The following is a 21,756-nucleotide window of genomic DNA, read 5'->3' on the forward strand; positions in this document are numbered from 1 at the left end:
GTTGCCACGACTCTTGCCTACGAGTGTTCTGGTCCCAATCCTACCTGGCCCTGTGCAAGCACTCCTGCCCTATGCCAATCCTATATGACTCTCCCCTTACTCTTGCCGTGGAGTTCCCCTGAGCTCGCTTTCTAGTCCGGTTGTGTCTGCACATGTGAGTGGCACTGTGCTGCAGGGAGGACGTTGGCTGCCTGCCTGCCACCTGCACGCAAGAACATGCGCATTTAGAGACCGGGCAGTGGGGTGAGTTCCTTGGAAACAGGGACTGAGGCACCATTGCCTGAGACGAGCTTCTGGGGCGCTGGCCTTGGGCAGCTTTCTGCACCTCTCCCGCTAGAGCAGGGGTGCTGTGAGCAACCCAGAGGCTTCCCCTGCTGAGGTCGGGCACTGAGTCCCGGCTTTGTGCTCTAGCTTCATTTTCGGTCTGGAGGCAACGAATTGGGCAAGAGGGGAATAAAACAGCTACTGTTACTACGCTTGCGAAACCGAAAGTCCCTTAGGCGCCTGAGGTAGGGGTAGGCCCTCTCGTGGGTGGGGATAGTATCGAGCGTACAAGGGATCTGTCCTGCATTTGGCAAGGCCTTAGGAAGAAGTGGTGGAGGTGACACTAAGCCACCTGGTGCCACAGAGGAACTTCCTTTTGTGCGCGGAGAGACTTCTGTAGCCCAGAGCTCAAGCAACAAGAAGAGGAACACGGTATAGAGCCTGCGCAAAAAGTACTCCCCGTCGGGGAATCGAACCCCGGCCTCCCGCGTGACAGGCGGGGATACTGACCACTATACTAACGAGGATGCTGCTACACCCCTCAGCCCTGTCCACAGCCCTGACCCTAAAAACACACCCTTCCCACTTGGTCAACAGTCTTTTCTTTGGGGATTCTTGGACCCAGAACTCTGGACTTTGAAACAACGCAAAGGCCCTTCCTTCCTTCCTTCCCCACTCCACTGCTTCCCTGATCCAAACCACAATGGCTCTATCAGTCCACCTTCCACGGCCATCCTCCCTCTCCTTCCTTGTTCTCCAGGACGTCCATCCTTTCCCGGAATTAAAGAGACTGACTTCCAAAATACCCTCCTTCTTAGCTTCTGAGTTAGTGCGTGTGCGTGTGCGTGGGTGTGTGTGTCTGTGTGTGCGTTTGATCCCTCTGAAAGTTTCCAGCAGCCTATGGACTCCTCAGGATAACGTTTTTGAATTTGCATAAAATGAAATCCAATAAATTTCCAAGGAAATCAATGATATTGAAATAGAGTTATCAATATACATTAAAAAAAATTTCAACAAGGGTCAAAGATACTAGGGTAAAATCCTCGATCAACAGGAAGCCTCTGCGGGAGGGGGGGCGGTGAAATTGGGGACGGGAGAGGGAGAAGGAGGGAGGTGGGGGTGGGAAGATGTGTCTAAGAAAGAGTGGTGCTGTGAAGGAGCTGAGCCTGGAGGTTGGTGGGCTATGGGTAGGTGGGTGGTGGGGCTAGAAAGGAGAGCAGCTGATTGCTCAGGGACCGCATCAGCTGCTTCTTTGAGTGGTCTCCTCTCTCTGAAGCAATGTTGATCTGGTATCTTCCCATGCCAACCCCATCCTCACTCGCCACTCTTTTTGGGTTGCTCTCCCCTAGCACTCTCTCTGAGGAGGAAAAGATTTCTCAGAACTTCTAGCCCCCCCCCCCCCCCGCCCCGGTCTAAGCTTCACCTCACAGTCGACCGGACGCTTACACAACTTCCATGCCTCGGTGTGTCCTGGTCACCGCTAGGCCGTAGCCTCCACAGAAGCCCTTCTGCTTCGGAAATATGTATGAGAAGTTGAATTTTTTCCTAAGAGATTGAACGCTATGTGACAGCAGATCTCCATTTCTTTCCTTGTCTGAGACGCTCCCTCGGCTGGAGCCTAGGTGTCAGCCACCTCTTTCCTCCTTTCGTCCTTCGCCCCAGTGTCCGGGGAACATTGCTTGGCTCACAGCAGACGCTGTGGACCTCTTTTGTTTGTTGGAAAGAAGGCTGTCCTAAAATGATTCTGGAGAAGAATTTTCACAATTGGACATTCGTTCTGATATAAAAGAAAGCGTTGTTGAACACCTGTGTCACTTCATTTAGACTCCTGAAATCTTCCCATCTTTTATTCAAATGGTTTGAGACTGATAATGATTAAAGAGCAAATTGATCAGGAAAAAAAAAAGGGGGAGGTCCTAGAGAGAATGGCCTCGGGAATGAACTACTCTTCTCCAAAGAGGTGGAAGGAGGAGAGTCAGGGACACAGTTCGGAAAGGTCAGGGGAGCGAGACGCACACAATCAGGTGAGAATGGTTTGTTGTGGTGCAGTTTTTTGGATTCCGCCGGTGGGAATACGTATTGGCATGGAGAGATGGGCAGGAAGACTCGCAACGCTCGTGCAAGGATGGTTCTGGACAGGTGGACTTTCTTAGGCAGTGCTGGTGCCGGAGGAAGAGGTTAGGGCGTGTGGAAGAAGCTGGATGAAATGAAATGGGTGGGTGGTGGGGAGGTCTGGGACTGTGGTTGTGTTGCTACTGTCATCATCAGAGAGAAGAAAGGAGTAACTTCGGCGTTGAGTCAGGATGGCCGAGTGGTCTAAGGCGCTGCATTCAGGGCGCAGTCTCCCCTGGAGGCGTGGGTTCGAATTCCACTTCTGACATCTCTTTTTTCCCCACTTCTGAAATTTGTCTTTTGCTTTCCACTGTGGTCTCACTGCTGCCTGAGCACTAAACGAGGAAGAGGGAAAGACTTGCCCAGGTCCCTGACTCCGTGGACACACATTTCTTCTCCCCGATTCACTGGTCTTCATAGGCCCATCCTTGACGGCGTGCGTGTGGATGAAGAGTGTGTACAGGAACAGTGGCCCATCTGGGGACCAAACGAGGCTTTTGCCAGAGGTAGGTAGATTGGAAGACAAGCGGACACATGGAAACCCGGCCTTCTGAAAAGTCCCCCAAATATAGCTTCAGATGCTTATGTTCAGACAAATCATAGGACTTTCCCCAGACCAGGTGGTTTAACAGCAGCAGCAGGAAGAGCAGAACGAGGGGGAGGAGAAAGAGAAAGGGGAAGTAGAGGAGGAAAAAGGGAAGGAGGATGGAGACGATGGGGAGGAGTAGGAAGCGAAGGAAGAAGTGAAGGATGAAGGATTACGTAGGCGAAAAGGAAGAAGAGGGAAATTGAGGAGGGAAGTGGAGGAAGCCAAGGAGAATGGCAAAATTGTAGGTTAGGGTGAGCACATGTTGCGTAAAATTTCGGGTGCAGGTCACAGCCTACTAGAAGCCTCGCTGCACAAAAATCAGAGGGAGAGCTGAGAATAACTTGGAGTGTAATGCATGGGTGGTTCAGTGGCAGAATTCTCGCCTATGGTGCGGGAAGGTCGGGTTCGATTCCCGGCCCATGAGGAAATAACCTAGAGAGGCAGGTTTTTCGCTTTGTTGGGAGTCTGTACCTGTCCATGTTTTGGACAGCTTGTATCTTCCGAAAGCAGCGCCTTTCAAGCTTCTCCCACTAGCCCTTGCCATTTCCCCAATCTCCCCTACCTTTGGAGGCCGAAGAATCCCTTCACTCACCGGCTCGTGCATACCTGGGAAAAACCTTCCTTCCTTCTTTCCAGGGTTCTGACAAAAGTTGTTCTTGCCCACTCTTTTCTGCCTCGCCTTCCACTCCTGGCCCTTGTCCAGGGCCCTTGCCCTTTGCCCTTTGTCCTCGCCCCTAATTCCCCACACCAGTTAGCCAGTAGGACAGTTTGGAACGACTGACGAGAGGCTTGGGATTGTGGCCTCTCTGGTTTTCCTTACAACCGGGACTTGGCCCGGGGAATTAAAGCCACAGGGGATGGGAGCAGGGAAGGAGGACTATTTGCCGCCGGGGTTGTACACTCCAACAACGTGAAGGAATCTAGGAAAGAACATGAGCTCTCCTCGATGTTTCTGGTCATGTGTTGCGGGACAGGATAAAATTACGTTCCCTGATCAGGAACTGAACGCAGGCCGCGGCCGTGAGAACGCCGAAACCTAACCATTGGACCAGCAGGGAATATGTTGTATCCTTTTCTGTGTTCTTCACTCTGCACTATTCTGGCCTTCTGCATCGTTACCATGTCTTTAGTCTCTTCTAGGGATCCACTAGATCTATCTTTGTCTTCTACTCTGGATCACTCTAGCCACTCCACTGTCACTACCAATCACGCCGACCTATACAGCTGCTCCTTTCCCGCACTTTGGCCCATGACCCTAAATGCTACTGAGACGTTTAAATTGATTCTGGATAATTTTCCTATTGGTCCTATTTACAGTTTAATTAATTTTTATCTTGTAATTGCCTAAGTAATGGTTCTTTACTGCTGAACTTAGTTCAGAAATTCAACTGGCCTATGATGGAAGTTTAGAAATCCAGTTCTCCTGATAATCATTGTTCTAGTCTTGCCTCAAGGAAATCTGCTGTACTTGAAGGATGCAGATGGACTTCAGGGAGTCACGTCAAGTATTTTTGCACCACCAAGCTGTCCTTCAAAGATATTTGGTTTGCTATCCAAATAAATCTGCTCCACTATCTCTAGCCTTGCAGGTGGACTCAAAATATGCACATTTCTTAGTAGCAAAAGGGAAGGAGAGGATTGTTGCTAGACCCTCATTCCCAATTTTCAACCAATCATATTGTCGTCCCCCCCAACCCCAGTTCTGTAACCAATCATATTGATTTCGCCATTACTTCAATCTCTTGTTACCAATCGTAAATTGCTCCCCGCTTAAGGAATGCTATTCATGTATAACGCATATCTGAATGCTTACCGTCTGGGGAGGGGAGAGGGAAGGAAAGAGAGAGGGATAGAACTTGGAAAACTTTAAATAAAAATGTTTTTTAAAAGTAACAAATGAAGGAAAAAAAAAGAAAAGAGAAAGTTGACTCTGGGGTTCTGTGAGGAAAGGTGGAAATTTTCCCCCCTCACCGTAATAAAAGGCATGAGGAAAACATATGTATTAGGGAAAACATTGGGAAAAGGCTGTATTCATTTTGTAAATTAAATATGACAGGATTGTTTAAAAAGAAGTTTTTAAAAATATTTTTATACAGTATCATTGAAAAAGGTCATATGGTAAGAGTGATAATCCATATACCCCACTGATATTCTTACAATGTCAAGAGAACTTGAGGAAGGCCCCTAGTAAAATGGGTAAATCCTCTGTAGGAGTGAATTTGTAGGATGATGTGGACGTGATTTCTCTCAGGATGAGTAGGAATGGATGGATTGCAACGTGCATCCTTGGAGGGAATACCCACATCAATGAAATTGCAGTGAAGTACAATAGTATGTATTTGTTTATGTTTCTATGCACATACAGGTACACACCCATGCAGAATTTCAATTCATGTAAAAAGTTGGGAATATAAAACTCACTGAAATATTCTGAGAGTTCTGATACATGGTTTGCTAATTTCTCGGAAATAAACCATAATGCATAATACTAGAATAAAATATACAATATTAAAACAAAAAAAGAAGTATTGTTCTTTGTTCTGTACTCCACAAAACCTGTAAAAGAGAATTGTACTCCTCTTTCCCGAATCTCATCTTTGCTGAAGGAAAAGGAGAATCTATTTGTGGGTAAATTCGGGCTTTACTAATAAAATGATCATGCTTCCAAAGTTTTGCATCCATTTACCATATTTTTAGCTTAATACTACCACTGCCTTACCTCACCTGAACTAAGAACCTACACAATAAGAATTCGGATCCCAAACTTTTACCTACCCTACTTTTCCTGGACCCCAACCTCTCCTCATTCCACACATTGCCACCTGCCAAACTTCCTCCTTTTATTCATAGGGTCTCTTTAGCTACCCCTTTGTCACTGTGCCATGCTTTTTTTTCTCTCCTCAGGGTCTGGATGACTTTGCACAGCTTCTTCCTTTGGCTAAGTAACAATCCATTTGGCTATGGTCTGGCTGCGTGTTTCTTTTCTTTTCTAGTCAGTAGCAGTTCCATTAGCATGCCAGGAGTAACTCAGAAAGAACTTGGTTGGTCCTGAGCCCCAGAAGGAGGGAATCTCCTTCTCCTGGATGTGCTCAACTGTGAAAGAATCCCTCACCAAATCTTCCAAACTGTCTCACCTGTCTTCACTCTGGAGCTTGTGCAACTACAAATACAAAGGGGGAGGGGTGGGTTAGGGTGAGGAGCTTAGACAAAGCTCAGTGTCCTGTCTCATTTTAAAAACCTTCAAGAATGAAGGCCACCTTTCTTCAAGTGTCATCCACATCAAGATGACGCCTAGATTTTCTTATACAACACCTAACCTTTTCTCCTGACTTCCGGTATCTCATCACCTGCCTGCTAGACATCTTCAATGAGGAAGTTCCATAGGAATCTTAAACTCACCATGCCCAAAACTGATCTTGTTATCTTTTCTCCTCACACTCTCCTCTTTCCCTAACTGGACACCAATGTCCTAGGCTCCCAGGCGGCAATCTAGGTGTCTTTTCACTTTGCCCTTCCCCAATTCCCTCTGCTCCCAAATAGCCAATAATTATTGAATCTAGTCATTTCTCCTTCCCAACATTTCTCCCATATGCCCTCTTTTCTCAGTGACATAGCCACCACCCTAGTGCAGGACCTCATCACCTCAAACCTAGACTGACATATTAGCCTGCTGGTTGGTCTCTTTGCATCAGAATCTCTTGTACAGATTTTTACTGGAGGAGATGAACAGGAATGCCAGATCACGGGCAGGCCTGAATTCAGTTGGATCTCCATCTTTGGAAGGAATGTCCTGATGGGTGGGAACCAGATCCTTGATTCTCTCCAGAATAAAAGCTTCTATGACGGGTAGGTAGGGCTTCTTTTCTATTTGTCTATCAAAGACGCACCCTTCTAAGATCGTAACTTGGAAAAGGAAATACCCAACCATTCTACTTTCATATACTTATCTTGCACATATTAGGCACTCCATTGTCTTTGAATTGATGTGAAATGAGGTGGAGATTTGGACTCTAGATCCAGCACCCAGCCAGACAACAAGAAAGATGCAGAGGATATTAAAGGAGATAGTTAGAAGCTCACTCGTACATCCAGGTTGGGAAACATGCTCAGAGGGCCCCAAAGAGTTGCGAAATAAAGAGAGGAGCGTGGTAGAGGACCGGCGCAGAAGTCTTCAGTACCTGTGTGTAGCGGTTAGCAGTGTGGCGAGAGAAGAGGGCAGTGTACAACGTAGCGTTGGCTGGAAGCGAACTTCGGTCAACTACTTGGAAGGTAGCTATGCTCACCACTGTGTCACCAAAGCGGACACTCTGCGTGCGTGTCTTCCTCTTGCCAAGGCCCAGCGACAGCCCCGAGATCCTCTACATCTCTCATAGTGAAGTTGTTCCAAAGCTCAGCTCCCAGCTTCCCTCTGCAACCCAAGTCCATAGCTGCTAGCATTTCTCTGCTGTAGCAGAGAATGAGGATCAACGCCATACAAAGCCGGTGGTAGGGCTGTCGAAAATGACTCCGCACACACTCCGCCCAAAGGCCGGCTAGTGCCTGGTGGCTTTCCGGGCGGTCCAGGGCGGAGTGGGGGTGGTATGAAGCAAGAGCATGCCCCAGGGAGACAGCACACACGAAGTCTTTTTAGTTGTGGACCAAAGCCGACGACAGTCCCGAGACCAGCCAGTGACCGTTGTTGGATTTGGTTGCCACAGATCTTGCTTCCCAAGTGGCCCCCCCCCCAACTGCCCTGCCTGCGCTCTCGCAGCCCTTCCTTCACCCTGCCAAGGAGTTTTCTTTCGTCCGGGTTCTGGTTACGTTGTGTCTACTCGAGTTTGCGGGTGAGTAGGACTGAATGTCTGGGGATGTAGAGTAGGCGCAACCTTCCGGCCAGACAGCGTGCGCTTGTAAATTGGGAATTTGGGGTCGGAGCTCCTCGGAGCCAGCAGCTGGGGCGCCCGACGGTGGCAGCCCAGTATCCTTTTCCTGCTGGAGCAAGACTGCTGTGAATGGCCCACAGGCTTCCCCCGGGGAGGTCTGGCACAAAGCGCTGACTCTTGGTGGTGCTTCCTTTTGGGTCGGAGGCGAGGCATTAATGGCGCAAGAGGGAGACTCATCGGTCTCGGCTACAACAAATATGAGATAGAGATGCCCTTGGCTACCTCAGACTGGAGGGGGCCCGCGAGTGAACGATTTCGGGTGAGATATAGGAAGCTTCCAAGAAGTTTGATTTTGGCGAGCCCCTGAGAAGATGCCAAAGCTCTTGGCCGTCTAACACCACAAAGGCTTCTCACCCTGAGGTGAGTGGGCCAGGAGAAAGAAAGAGCAAGGTGAGTGGTTTGTGCAAAACGCATGGACAGCTCCCCGTCCGAAAATCGAACACCGGCCTCCCACGTGACAGGCGGGAATACTGACCACTATACTAACAAGGAAAGTTGTACGTTGTTTACATTTGGAGATTCAAGTAGTTCCGAGCACACCTTCCTTCTTCCTTACCTCTACTACTTCCCAAACTCAAATCATTCTTGCGCTCTCGGTCCAGCCCAGAAGCTATCTCCGCAGCCAAGATATCTTTAGTCTATTGTTCTACAGGACTTCCGTCCTTTTCTGGAATCAAAGAGACTGATTTCCAAAAGAAGAAAGTCCTAAATTTAGCATGTGCGTTAATGTGTCTGTACGTCTGTGTCTTTGATCTCTCTGAAAGTCTCCAGCAATCTACGGACTCCTCAGGAGAACGTTTTTGAATGCATAAAATGATATCCAATAAATTACCAACGAAACCAATGGTATTGTAGTAGGAATAGGGCTTTCAATATGTTTTTTTTAAATTAACCACGTTCAAAGATACTTGAGTAAAGCCTTCTTCCTTTCAGGATACCCTCTAGAAGACTAGCAGTTACTATAATATAGGCCAAAGAGCGAACCTCTGGGGGAGGCGAAACGGGAAACAGGGCAGGAAAAAGAGGGGATGCCGCAGGAGGGGTAGGGGATGGAAGGGGGAGAGTAGGGAGATGTCTTTGAGACAGAATGGTGCTGTGAGGGAGCTGTGCCTGGAGGTTGGTGGACGATGAGCAGATGGGTGGTGGGGCCAGAAGGGAGAGCAGCTGCTTGCTCCGGGACCACATGGGCTGCTCCTTTGAGCTCCTCCCTTCCCTCCTTTCCACTTTCGCTGCAATGTTGATACGGTCCCTGTCCCTTGCTAACCCTATCCTTACTCGTCAGCACCCCACTTTTTTGGGAACGGCCTCCCCCAACGCTCGATCCACCGGAAGAAATCCCCTTAGAGCTTCTAGGCCCCTCCGAGTCTGAACTTTGCCTCACAGTCCTCACAATCGACATGACACTTGCACAACCTTTCTCAGGTGTGCCCTCCCTGGTCACGCCTAGCTGGCGCGTCCACGAAGGCTCTCCGAATATGGAAATGTGAATTAGGCGAAGTCTGGTTTTCCCCAGGAGATTGGATTCGGCGTGACAGCAGGTCTACTCCCCCCCCCCCTTCTCTGAGCCGCTCTCCACTTGTTCCCCAACTCCGCTGTCGGGAGGACCATTGCTTGGTTCCCAACAGCAGCTGCGGACGTGCTTCTTGGAAGAAGGAAGGCCCTAGAAGAATGGTCTCAGGGCTGAGCTGCGTGTGTTTCTCGAAGAGACAGGGGCAGAGGTGTAGAGAAGGTCAGGGCAGCGGCAATTCCGTGAACCCAAAGCGCAGGAGGGGTTGGGTCGGGTCAGGTGAGGGAGTTTTGTTGTGGTGTGGGTCTTTGGGCCCGGCGAGAAGGTGTATGTGTTGGCTCAGAGAGGAGGGCCGGAAAGCGCGCAGCGCGCGTTGAAGGATGGTTCTGGACAGGTGGGCTTTCTTAGGCAGTGCTGGTGCCAGAGGGAAAGGTTAAGGCGCGTGGAAGGAGATAAATGGGATGAACCAGGAGGTCGCACCCCATGATTATGTTGCAACTATTATTGCCAGAATGAATGAAGGAAGGGGGCATTTTAGTGCCGCGTCAGGATGGCCGAGCGGTCTAAGGCGCTGCGTTCAGGTCGCAGTCTCCCCTAGAGGCGTGGGTTCGAATCCCACTCCTGACACCAGTCTTTTGCCTTCTCCTCTGCTCCCTTCGCTGACTGAGCACTACCTGAGGAAGACAGGATGACTTGCCCAGGCCCCAAATCCACGGACATTCACCCGTTCTCCCCAAATAACTGGCCTCCATGGACCAGGCCTCCACATGCATACGTGTGAATGAAGGGTGTGTAGAGGAACAGTGGTCCTCCTGAGGACCACACCGGGCTTTTGCCAGAGGTGAATTGGAAGAGAAACGTACCAGTGGACAGCGGCCCTTTTGAAACTTCCCAGCATTATAGTTTTCAGATGCTTACTTTCAAGGCAATGATAGGACTTTTCTAGAGGAGGTGTTGTAGCAGCAGTAGGAGAACCAGGAGGAAGAGAAGCAGGAGGAGGGGGGAGGAGAAGGAGAAAGAGAATGCAGAGGAGGAGGAGGAGGAAGAAAAAGAGAATGGGGAAGTACGTAGGAGAAGGAAGACGAAAAGGAAGAAGAGGGAAGTTTGGAGAGAGGAGGGCGAGGAAGTCAAGTAGGATAGGTTGTAGGTTAGGGCGAGCACGTGATGTGTCAAATTTTGTGTTCAGGGCATGGCCTACCAGATGTCTCTGTGTGTCGGCGAAGATGAGAGACTTCTCTGAGTAAGGCCCAACGTGGCTAGCATGGGTGGTTCAGTGGTAGAATTCTCGCCTGCCACGCGGGAGGCCCGGGTTCGATTCCCGGCCCATGCAAAGTTTCGGTTTTAGCACAAGCGCGCTCTCTGAAATCGTCTACCTACGTGCCTTTTGGACCAGCTGCCAGCAGAACGCTTTTATCTCTAGGAAGAAGTATCTTTCCTTTTCAAGACCATTGTCTGAACCTTCTCTCGCCAGCCTTTATGAGTTTACCTTCCGAAGATCCGAGAAACCCGCGGCTCTCGGACTCACGGACAGCGGCGAAAGCCCTCCTTCCTGGATATCTAAAGCACAAGGCCCCCAGCAAAATATTTTGTTGACTACTGTTCTGCCCCATCTTCCACGCTGGGCTTCTGCCTCTGGCCTCGCCCCTGCATTGCCCACACTAGTTTGCCAGCCAGGTGGTTTGGATGGACTGAAGAGATGTTTGGGATTTGCGCTTCATTACTCTGTTTTCATTTCTCACTTGGTACTAGGCGAAATGGCCAGGAGAAATGAATCAATTGAGCAAGGGAGCAGGGCACGGCGGCAATTTGCTTTAAGGGACAGACGGCAGAACAGGAAAATACGCGAGATCTCCTCGATGTTCGGGGTCACCGGTTGGAGGGCAATGTAAGATAGCACTCACTAATCGGGAATCGAAGCCGGGCCACGGCAGTGAGAGCGCCGAATCCTAACCACTAGACCACCAGCGACCGTGCAGTACGCTTAACTCAGTACAACATAATCCTTTTCTGTACTGAGGTACAGAAGGCCAGTGCCTTCCGCATCGTTTTCACGTCTTCCTTAGTCTCCTCTGAAGACCTGAAGAGTCTCTGAAGAGACTTCTAGCCTCTCCTCTGGACTCTATCACTTGCAATTCCACTGTCACTACCAACCACTCCGACATATACTACTGCTCCTCTCCTACACTCTAGTCATTCCCCTAAATGCTCTGGCTGGTCTCTCTGCATCAGAGTCCCCGTCCAAATTTTACTGGAGGAGATGGACAGGAATGCCAAAGGATGGGCAGGGCAGGCTTCGTTGGATCGCCATCTTTGGAAAGAATGTCCTGGTGGGTGAGATCCAGATCCTTGATCCCCTACAGAATAATAGCTCTTATGACGTTCGTAGTCAGAGTCTCTTTCCTGTTTGTCTCCCAAAGATGCAGCCCTCCAGGGCCATATGTCGGAGAAGGAAATGACAAACCACTCTAGTATCTTTGCCAAGAAAATCCCAAAAAGAGTAGGACGTGACTGAGAAAAGACCTTATTTTGCCCATACTAGGCACTCCATTGTCGTTTGATCGATGTGAAGTGAAGTGCGGTGGAATTTGGGGCTCGAGATCCAGCATACAACCAGACAACGTGAAACATGCAGTGGATGTCGGAGGAGAGATATAGAAGCTCACTTGTGCATCCGGGTTGAGGAACATGCTCAGGGCTCCAAGGAGGTGGAAAATGAAGAGAGAAGTGTGGTAGTGGGCTGGAGCAGGAAAAGAGTCTTCATACCTCTGTGTAGGCGTCAGCAGCGTGGCAAGAGAAGAAGGCCATGTAAGATGTTGCGTTAGCAGCGAATCAAATCCAGGTCAACTGCTTAGACGGCAGCTATGCTCACCACTATACCACCAACGCTGACATTCTGCATGTCTTCCTCTGCCAAGGCCCAGCGAGAGACCCAGCAGTTCCTCTGCTGATCCGCCAGCTGTGGCATAAGTGTCTGGCTGTAAGCTGTATTGCTCGCCAGCTGGTTCACTCCACAAACTAACCAGAGGCCAGCCCAGAACCCTTTTGGCTCCTTGGCAGCCTCTCTCCTTCCCCGAAGCCTTCAGAACCCACATGGCTCCTGCTACTTTTGGCAGCCTGTTGCTCCCCCAGCTCAGCTACATCTCTTGCAGTCAAGTTGTCCCAAAGCTCCACACAGCTTCTGGCTACCACTCTGAACCATGCCGGAAGGCAGCAGAGAATGTGGGCCAATGCTGTCACCAAAGCCAGGGGTGTGCTGTCAAAAAGAGAGCTCAGCAGAAATCTCCCCCACAGGCCATGCTAGTGACCACGCCAGCTTTTGGTGTGGTCAGAGGGTTTAAGAATCAAGAACACGCCTCAGGGACAGAGTGCACTCAAGATCTCTTTTGTTGTGAGCCAAGGCCAGGCCCAAGGCCAAGGCCAAGGCCGAGACCAGCCCAGGACCTTTGCTGGATTTGGTTGCCACAGCTCTTGCCTCCCAAGTGCCCCCCTCCAATCCTCCACTGCACTGCTTGTGCCCTCGAATCCCTTCCCTCACCTCTGCCACAGAGTTCTCTTGTGCCCGGGTTCTGGTTATGTTTTATCCACTCGTGTTTTTGTGTGAGTAGGACCTAATGTCTGGGGATGTTGTGGTCTTCATTGTTGTCCTTCGTTCTCAAAGAGGACCAAAATGACATTACTACGCTAGAATCAAGTTACAGTGTGTCTGACTGTGGCTGATCAGACTGGAAGGCTCCACCACAGGTCTGGCACAAATAGTCCACGTGAATATTTGGGGTGGATTCTCTAAATTCATGCATCTCACGTTTCTTTTGAGTTACTTCAATTCTGCTTTGCTCTAAGAGCAAAGCACCTTTTCTGATGAAGGCACACCATGCCGGGTGGTCCTGTGCCAGTGTCTCCCATGTCACACAATCAATTCCAAAGTTAAGACCTTGAGAGTGTCCTTGTATTGCCTTTCTAACCGACATGTGAGCACTTGGTCTGTGTGAGTTCTCCATAAAATAGTCTTTTCGGCAAGTAGATGTTTGGCATTGGAACAACATGGCCAGCACATTGGAATTGAGCTTTCTGCAGTAAAGTTTGAACACTTGACCATTAAGTTGAAGAAAGGATCTCAGTGTCTGGTATCTTATCCTGCCAGATGATCTTCAGAATCTTCCTAAGACAATTCAATAGAAGCAATTCAGTTTCCTGTCCATGTTTAACAGGCACACAATAATGAGGTAAGTACAACGGCTCTGCAGATCTTCAGTTTGTTAGTCAATCCAATGCCTCTTCTCTCCCACACTGCCTTCGCAGCCTTCCAAACACTAAGCTAGCTCTGGCAATGCATGTGTCAACCTCATTATCAAAGTGACATCCCTAGAAAATACACTGCCAAGGTAAGTGAACTTATCCAGAGTATTCAAATTTTCTCCATTTGTTGTAACTGATGGTTCCACTTATGGATGGTGTGGTGTTGACTGATGGAGCACCTATATTTTCTTGCTGTTAATTGTTAGGCCAAAATTAGCACAAGCAGCAGATAATAGATCCATACTTCGTTGCATCTCAGCTTCAGAGGCTGCACTGAGAGCACAATCATCTGCAAACAAAAAAAAATCATGCACCAACACTCCCTCCATTTTGGTCTTGGCTGTAGCCTTTTCAAATTGTGGAATTTACCATTAGTGCAGTAGCTGACCTTGATGTGGTGTTAGTCCTCCTTGAAGGCAATCAACAACATGGCTGAAAATATCATGCTAAAAAGAATGCAAGCCAGCATACAGCCTTGTTTACTTCATTGGTGACCGGGAAATTGGGAGAGCATCACCGATTATCCAGAACACCGGCAAGCATGCTTTCATGAAATTGATGTACAATGCTGATGAACTCCGGGCAACCAAATTTTGACGTATTTTCCATAATCCTTCCTGACTGAAAGTATCAAAAGCCTTGTTCAGATCTACAAACATTGTGTACAGACCTCTGTTCTGCTCCTGGCATTTCTCCTGTAGTTGTCCCACAGCAAGCACTGTTCAAATGAACCATTCCTCAGCCCTTTCTGAAGCCACACTAGCTCCCACTTAGATGATTATCTTCCAGGTAAAGGGTCAGCCTATTGAGGATGACTCTGGCAAGAATCTTGCCAGCAATGACTAAGAGAGAAAGAACCCCCCCACCCCCCCACCCCCACTATCACAAAATAATCTATTTCCTTTACCTTTGTAGAAATAGAAAATGGAAGCATCTTGAACTCTTGGGGGATAATCTCCTTTTGCCATATAACCCAGAAAATTTCTGCCAGTTTTTGTATGAGTAATGGACCCCCCCCCTTGTAAATCTCAGTGGGAATAGAATCAGCACCAGGTCTTTGCCACAGGAAATGAGCCTAACAGCATTCAAGACCTCTTCTTCAGCTGGAACTTCACCTAGGGAGGAGTTGACTTCAACCTGAGGTAAACAGTCATTGGCTTCAGAAATTGTGTTCTCTTTGTCTTGTTTGGCCCGTAAATAGCCTTCAGAGTATCATAAAAGAGTTTTGGATTTTTACTATTAGCTTAAAATGGAATTTCATTTGCCTTCTTACTGAGCTAAGAATCCTGTATCACTCTAAGCTTTGCTTGTACTTTGCTCTTGATAGAACTGAATGTTGCCTTCTTAGAAATGGACGAACTATCCTGCTGGTAAACTCTGTGGAGTTTTTGTTCTTTTCATTTAGCAGCTTCTGAATATCCCCATCATTTGTGTCAAACTAGTCTTTATGTCTTCCAGTGTTCTGACCCAGATGAGCAAATGCAGTGCTGTACACCAAATTTTCTGTTCCACTGTTGCCAACTGTGTGTTGGCTCAACTTTCCCTCCAAGTTAGCAACAAACTGCTCCCACTCAAAGAAGAGCTCTAATCTGTTAACATTAATTCTTCTGGTAGTTATTTTGTCTTGGGGCCACCACTTTTGTTGAATTCGAACATTTAGCTTGGAGAGGATGATTCTATAATTAGTCCAGCACTCTTTACCACACATTGCCTTCCTCACTCTCACATCCTGTCTGTCTCTTCTTCTTTCAATCACATAGTCTATTAAACTCCAATGTTTGCTTTGAGTGTGTGTCCACGAAGTTTTATTGCCTTTTAGGTAAACAGAAGACAGGGTTGGTGATTAGAAGGCCCTGAGATGCACAAGTCTTCAGTACTAAGTGACTGTTGCTGTTGCTGTTTCCAACTCCATTCCTCCCTAGGACTCCCTGCTGTGTCTGGTATTCTGAGCCTACTCTAACATTAAAGTCACACAGAATTATAAAGTTGTCCTCTTTTGGCAAATTGATGATAAGAGTCTTCAGCTGCCTCACTGACATTGGAACAAATTGTTCTCATCCACCCATTCCACCAGAGGAAGTCTTCACAGGGTTGGGGTAGATACCTCCCTAACACACTGATGGGTTTGAGACTCCTTGGTTACCCTCAACCAGGTTTAGCCTGTCAGCCAAAAGGTTTAACAGTGTGTGGCCAGAGGGCTTGCTACGTCTTCTTGGAGCCACAGGTGAGAGTTGGGTGGAACAGGTGGACACCAAAGGTGGAAAGCAGCCCTGAAAAAGGGCTGGGCAGCCCTTACACCAGAGGTACCAGTATTCTCTGCCCATACCTTACACCACAAGAACAAGAGTTGTCTCAAACCTGTGTCCTGGTTATGTTGTGTCCACTTGTGTTTGCATGAATAGGATTGAATGTTGGGGGAGGTAGAGTAGGCACAACCTTCAGGCCAGAGCCCATGTGGTTGTAAAGTGGGCATTTGGATTGGAAATCCTTGGGCCAGGGGCTGGGGCACTGAACGTTGACAGCTGCATATCCTTCTCTTGTTGGAGCAGTACTTCTGGGAGAGGCACATAGGCTTTCCCTGGGGAGGTCAGGCACAGAGTCCTAACTCTTGTTGGTATTTCCTTTTAGGTTGGAGGTGATGGATCCATAACTCAAGAGGGAGAACTATCAGCATCGGCTACAAAGAATATGACAGAAATGCCCTGGGTTACCTGAGACTGGAGCTTTTGGCGAGCCCCTGAGAATATCCTGAAGGTAGCTCTTGGCCATGTAATGCCATAAAGAGAGAGAGAGACTTTAGAAGCCCCGAGGCGAATCGGTAGGGAGAGAGAAAGAGCTAAGTGGGTGGCTTGTGCAAAATGTATAAGCACCTCCCCGTCGTGGAATAGAACCCCGGGCTCCCTCCCAAGTGACAGGCAGGGATACTGACCACTATACTAACGAGGAAAGTTATGGATCTTTCCCACTTGTAACCTCAAGCAACTCTGAGCGCACACTTTGTTGTTCCTTACCAGTCTTTGCTTTGAGGCTTTTTAATTCCGATTTTAACAAAACACAAAGAACCCTTCCTTCTATCCTTCCTCTTCTGCCTGCCTGACTCAAACCACTCTCAAACTTTCTATGCGTCCCGAAAGCTATCTCCACAGCCAATATACTTTCTGTCCATTGTCCTCCAGGACGTTGGTCCTTTTCCAGAATGAAAAGAGGCTGATTTCCAAAACAAGAAATTCTTTCTTTTATTAATTAATTTATTTTGATTTATCAACAATCACTTCCATATGCTTTTGAGTTTAAAATTTTTCTCCCCCTTCTTCCCCATCACCCTCCCAAGACAGCGCACAATCTGATATAGGCTATACATATAGATTCCTATTAGACATATTTTCACATTAGTGATGTTGTGAGTAAGAATTAGAACCAATAGGAGGGATCACCAGAAAGAGGAAACAAAACTCAAAAGAAGGGAGAAAAAAATAGTAAATACTATGCTTCGATCTGCATTCAAATTCCATAGTTCTTCTTTGGATGTGGATAGCATTTTCCATCACGAGGCTTTTGGAGATGTCTTAGATCCCTGTATTGCTGGAAGGGTTAAGTTTATCGAGATTAGTCATCACACAACGTGGCTGTTATTGTGTATAATGTTCTCTTGGTTCTGCTCGCTTCACTCAGCATCAATCCATGCAAGTCTTTCCAGATTTTTCTGAAGTCAGCCTGCTCATCATTTCTTATAGCACAATAGTATTCCATTACATTCATATACCACAACTTGCTCAGCCATTCCCCAATTGATGGGCATCCTCTCAATTTCCAATTCTTTGCCACCACAAAAAGAACTGCTATGAATATTTTTGTACATGTGCGTCCTTTTCCCATTTGTGTGATCTCTTTGGGATATAGCCCTAGAAGTTCTATTGCTGGATCAAAGGGTATACACATTTTTATAGCCCTTTGGGCATAGTTCCAAATTGTTCTCTATAATGGTTGGGTCATTTCACAACTCCACCAACAATGAATTAGTGTTCCAATTTTCCCACATGTTCTCCAAGATTTATCATTTTCCTGTTTTGTCACATTGGCCAATCTGATAGGTGTGATGTGGTACCTCAGAGTTGTTTTGATTTGCATTTCTCTAATCAATGATTTAGAGCATTTTTTTTCATGTGACTATAGATGGCTTTAATTTCTTCATCTGAGAACTTTCTGTTCATATCCTTTGACCACTTATCAATTGAGGAATGACTTGTATTCTTATAAATTTGACTTAATTCTCTATGTATTTTAGAAATGAGGCCCTTATCAGAGAGACTGGTTGTAAAAATTCTTTCCCAATTTTCTACCTTCCTTCTCATCTTACTTGCATTGGCTTTGTTTGTGCAAAATCTTTTCAATTTAATGTAATCAAAGTTATCCATTTTGCTTTTCATAATGTTCTCTGTCTCCTGTTTGGTCATGAATTCTTCTGTTCTCCGTAGATCTGATAATAAACTATTCCTTGCTCTCCCAAAGTTTACTTGTAGTATCAGCCTTTATATCTAAGTTCTGAACCCATTTTGACTTTATTTTGGTATATGGTGTGAGATTTGGGTCTATGCCTAGTTTCTGCCATACTCTTTTCCAATTTTCTCAGCAGTTTTTTTTTTCAAAGAGTGGGTTCTTATCCCAGAAGCTGGGGTCTTTGGGTTTATCAAATAATAGATTACTATAGTCATTGATCACTGTGTCTTGCATATTTAACCTATTCCACTGACCCACCCCTCTATTTCTTAACCAGTACCAAGCAGTTCTGAGGATTGCTGCCTTATAATACAATTTAAGATTTGGAATGGCTAGGCCACCTTCCCCTGCATTTCTTTTCATTGGTTCCCTTGATATTCTGGACCTTTTGTTCTTTCAAATGAATCTTGTTATTATTTTTTCTAACTATAAAATATTTTTTTGATAGTTTGATTAGTATGGCACTGAATAAGTAAATTAGCTTAGGGAGAATTATCATTTTTTATTATATTAGCTTGGCCTACCCATGAGCAACTGATGTTTTAACAATTATTAAAACAAAAAATTCTTCAACTTCAACTGTGCATAAGTTGAAGCACTTCTTTTAAGACTTCTTTTAGACTTCTTTTAAGGATAACGTTTTGGAATGAGTAAAATGAACTTAATAAATTTCCAGCCAAACGAATGGTACTGAAATGGAACTATGCTTTAAAAAAAATTAACCACGTTCAAGGATGCTAGGGTAAAACTGTCTTCCTTTCATGATACCCTCTAGGAGATTGGCGGTTACTATTGATCAAGAGGGAGTCTCTAGGGGAGCTGAAATGGGGAAAGGGAGAGTAGAAGGAGGGGATACCCCAGGAGAAGGAGGGCATCCAAGGCGGTGGGTGAGGAGATGTGGCAGGTGGGTGGTGGGGCCAGAAAGGAGAGCAGATGATTGCACAGGAACCGCATCCGCTGCTCCTTAAAGCAAGTCCCTTCCCTCTTGGACAATTTTCACCTTCGATGCAATGTTGATGGGGTTGACCGTCAGCCTCCCACTTTTTTGGAATGGTCTCCCCCAACACGCCATCCACCGGAAGAAATCCCCTCAGAGCTTCTAGGCCCCTCCGAGTCTGAGCTTTGCCTCACAGCCCTCACAGTCAAACTGACACTTAGTAACCATTCCCAGGTGTGCCCAGGTCACACCTAGCCCGCGGGTCCACAAATGGACCTCTGGCTTTCGAAATGTGTTTCAGGAGAAGTCTGGTTTTCTCCGGGAGACTGGACTCGGCGTTAGAGCAAGTCTTCATGTTTTTTTCCCTTTCTCTGAGCCACTCTCCACTTGTATCCCCAGCTCCGGTGTCGGGAGGACCACTGCTTGGTTCCCAGCAGCAGTTGCGGACCTGCTTCTTGGAAGGAAGATGGCCCTAGAAGAATGGTGTCGGGGCTGAGCTGCGTGTGTTTCTCTAAGAGGCGGGGGCAGAGGTGTAGAGAAGGTCAGGGCAGCGGCAATTCCGTGAACCCAAGGCGCAGGAGGGGTCGGGTCGGGTCGGGTCAGGTGAGGGAGTTTTGTTGTGGTGTGGGTCTTTGGGCCCGGCGAGAAGGTGTACGTGTTGGCTCAGAGAGGAGGGCCGGAAAGCGCTCAGCGCGCTTTGAAGGACAGGTTGGACTTTCTTAGACGGTGCTGGTGCCAGAGGGAGAGGTTAGAGAGCGTGGAAGGAGATGAATAAGCTGAACCAGAAGGTCAGACCCTGCGATTATGTTGCGATTATTGTCACCAGAATGAAGGGAGGGAAAACCATAGTGCCGCGTCAGGATGGCCGAGCGGTCTAAGGCGCTGCGTTCAGGTCGCAGTCTCCCCTGGAGGCGTGGGTTCGAATCCCACTCCTGACATCAGTCTTTTGCCTTCTCCTCTGCTCCCTTCGCTGACTGAGTACTACCCGAGGAAGACAGGATGACTTGCCCAGGCCCCCAAATCCACGGACATTCACCCGTTCTCCCCAAATAACTGGCCTCCATGGACCAGGCCTCCACATGCATACGTGTGAATGAAGGGTGTGTAGAGGAACAGTGGTCCTCCTGAGGACCACACCGGGCTTTTGCCAGAGGTGAATTGGAAGAGAAACGTACCAGTGGACAGCGGCCCTTTTGAAACTTCCCAGCATTATAGTTTTCAGATGCTTACTTTCAAGGCAATGATAGGACTTTTCTAGAGGAGGTGTTGTAGCAGCAGTAGGAGAACCAGGAGGAAGAGAAGCAGGAGGAGGGGGGAGGAGAAGGAGAAAGAGAATGCAGAGGAGGAGGAGGAGGAAGAAAAAGAGAATGGGGAAGTACGTAGGAGAAGGAAGACGAAAAGGAAGAAGAGGGAAGTTTGGAGAGAGGAGGGCGAGGAAGTCAAAGGATAGGTTGTAGGTTAGGGCGAGCACGTGATGTGTCAAATTTTGTGTTCAGGGCATGGCCTACCAGATGTCTCTGTGTGTCGGCGAAGATGAGAGACTCTCTGAGTAAGGCCCAACGTGGCTAGCATGGGTGGTTCAGTGGTAGAATTCTCGCCTGCCACGCGGGAGGCCCGGGTTCGATTCCCGGCCCATGCAAGAATGCGATTTTGGCGCAATTGCTGTCTGCCCGGCCCTCCTAACTTTTGGACAGAAGAAAGCGAGCATTCCCCCCAATCACTGTCCCCCCCATTCTTCCGCTGTCCCTTACCACCTTCCCTCCAATTCCCTCAAGCCTTCCACCTAAGTGGCAGAGACCGGAGAAGTCCTTGGCTCTAGGACTCCAGGGCGGCTGGGAAAGCCCTTCTTCCTTGGCACCTGAAAGACCAGGCTCCAAGCAAAAGTTGCCCATTGTCTGCTGCTTCGCCTTCCACACTGGGCTCTCTTTGCTCGCACCATTTTACCAGCGGAACTCTTTGGGCGAGAAGAAGAGATGCTTTGGTTGCTTCTCTTCTCTGATTTTCCTTTCTCGTTCCAGACTAGGCGAGACTGGCAGGGGAAATGAAGCAATCGAACAAGGAAAGCCGGCGCAGGCAGCAGTGAGAAAAACAGAAAGAGCACACATCCTTCTTGAGAGTAGTGGTCAACGGCGTAAAAGAAAGTTCCCTGACCGGGAATCGAACCCGGGCCGCGGCGGTGAGAGCGCCGAATCCTAACCACTAGACCACCAGGGAGGGTGCAGCAGTGAGTTCCTGACTCCATATAACACGGACCTTCTGCATCCCTCCCGCGTCTTCCTCATTTTTCTCAAGGAATCCATTGGACCTCCTTCCGGCCTCTCCCCTGGACTACTCTCACTTGCAGTTCCATTGTCACTATCAAACGCGCCGACCTATACCGTTGCTCTTCTCCTACACTCTAGTCATTCCCAGAAATACCCCTCACCTCTCATGAACAAAGAACCTGCACAATACGAATTAGAAGCTCCGGAACGACGGTTCTGGACGTGCTCAACTCTGAGAGATTCATTCTCTAAATTTTCCAAATTTTCTTGCCTGTCTTCGTTTTTGGAGCGTATGTAACTACAATTCTAAATATAAAGGGGGGCTGGGAAGTTGAGGAGCTTAGGCAAAATCCACTGTCCTGCCTCAT

General features: G+C 47.9%; 7 non-coding genes across 7 annotated transcripts; 5 read left to right on the forward strand and 2 right to left on the reverse strand.

The window, feature by feature from the left end:
- Window positions 1-719: 719 nt before the first annotated feature.
- On the reverse strand, window positions 720-791 carry TRNAD-GUC (transfer RNA aspartic acid (anticodon GUC)). Its single transcript has one exon. It is a non-coding gene; the product is annotated as a tRNA-Asp (tRNA).
- A 1,770-nt stretch (window positions 792-2,561) lies between these two features.
- Window positions 2,562-2,644, forward strand: TRNAL-CAG (transfer RNA leucine (anticodon CAG)). Its single transcript has one exon. It is a non-coding gene; the product is annotated as a tRNA-Leu (tRNA).
- A 7,294-nt stretch (window positions 2,645-9,938) lies between these two features.
- TRNAL-CAG (transfer RNA leucine (anticodon CAG)) lies at window positions 9,939-10,021 on the forward strand. Its single transcript has one exon. It is a non-coding gene; the product is annotated as a tRNA-Leu (tRNA).
- A 632-nt stretch (window positions 10,022-10,653) lies between these two features.
- On the forward strand, window positions 10,654-10,724 carry TRNAG-GCC (transfer RNA glycine (anticodon GCC)). The gene has a single exon. It is a non-coding gene; the product is annotated as a tRNA-Gly (tRNA).
- Window positions 10,725-19,979: 9,255 nt separating this feature from the next.
- Window positions 19,980-20,062, forward strand: TRNAL-CAG (transfer RNA leucine (anticodon CAG)). Its single transcript has one exon. It is a non-coding gene; the product is annotated as a tRNA-Leu (tRNA).
- A 630-nt stretch (window positions 20,063-20,692) lies between these two features.
- TRNAG-GCC (transfer RNA glycine (anticodon GCC)) lies at window positions 20,693-20,763 on the forward strand. The gene has a single exon. It is a non-coding gene; the product is annotated as a tRNA-Gly (tRNA).
- A 503-nt stretch (window positions 20,764-21,266) lies between these two features.
- Window positions 21,267-21,338, reverse strand: TRNAE-CUC (transfer RNA glutamic acid (anticodon CUC)). Its single transcript has one exon. It is a non-coding gene; the product is annotated as a tRNA-Glu (tRNA).
- Window positions 21,339-21,756: the final 418 nt, after the last annotated feature.

This window comes from Phascolarctos cinereus, unplaced genomic scaffold, assembly GCF_003287225.1.
Source record: "Phascolarctos cinereus isolate Bilbo 61053 unplaced genomic scaffold, phaCin_HiC Scaffold_5;HRSCAF=322, whole genome shotgun sequence".
NCBI lineage: Eukaryota > Metazoa > Chordata > Mammalia > Diprotodontia > Phascolarctidae > Phascolarctos > Phascolarctos cinereus.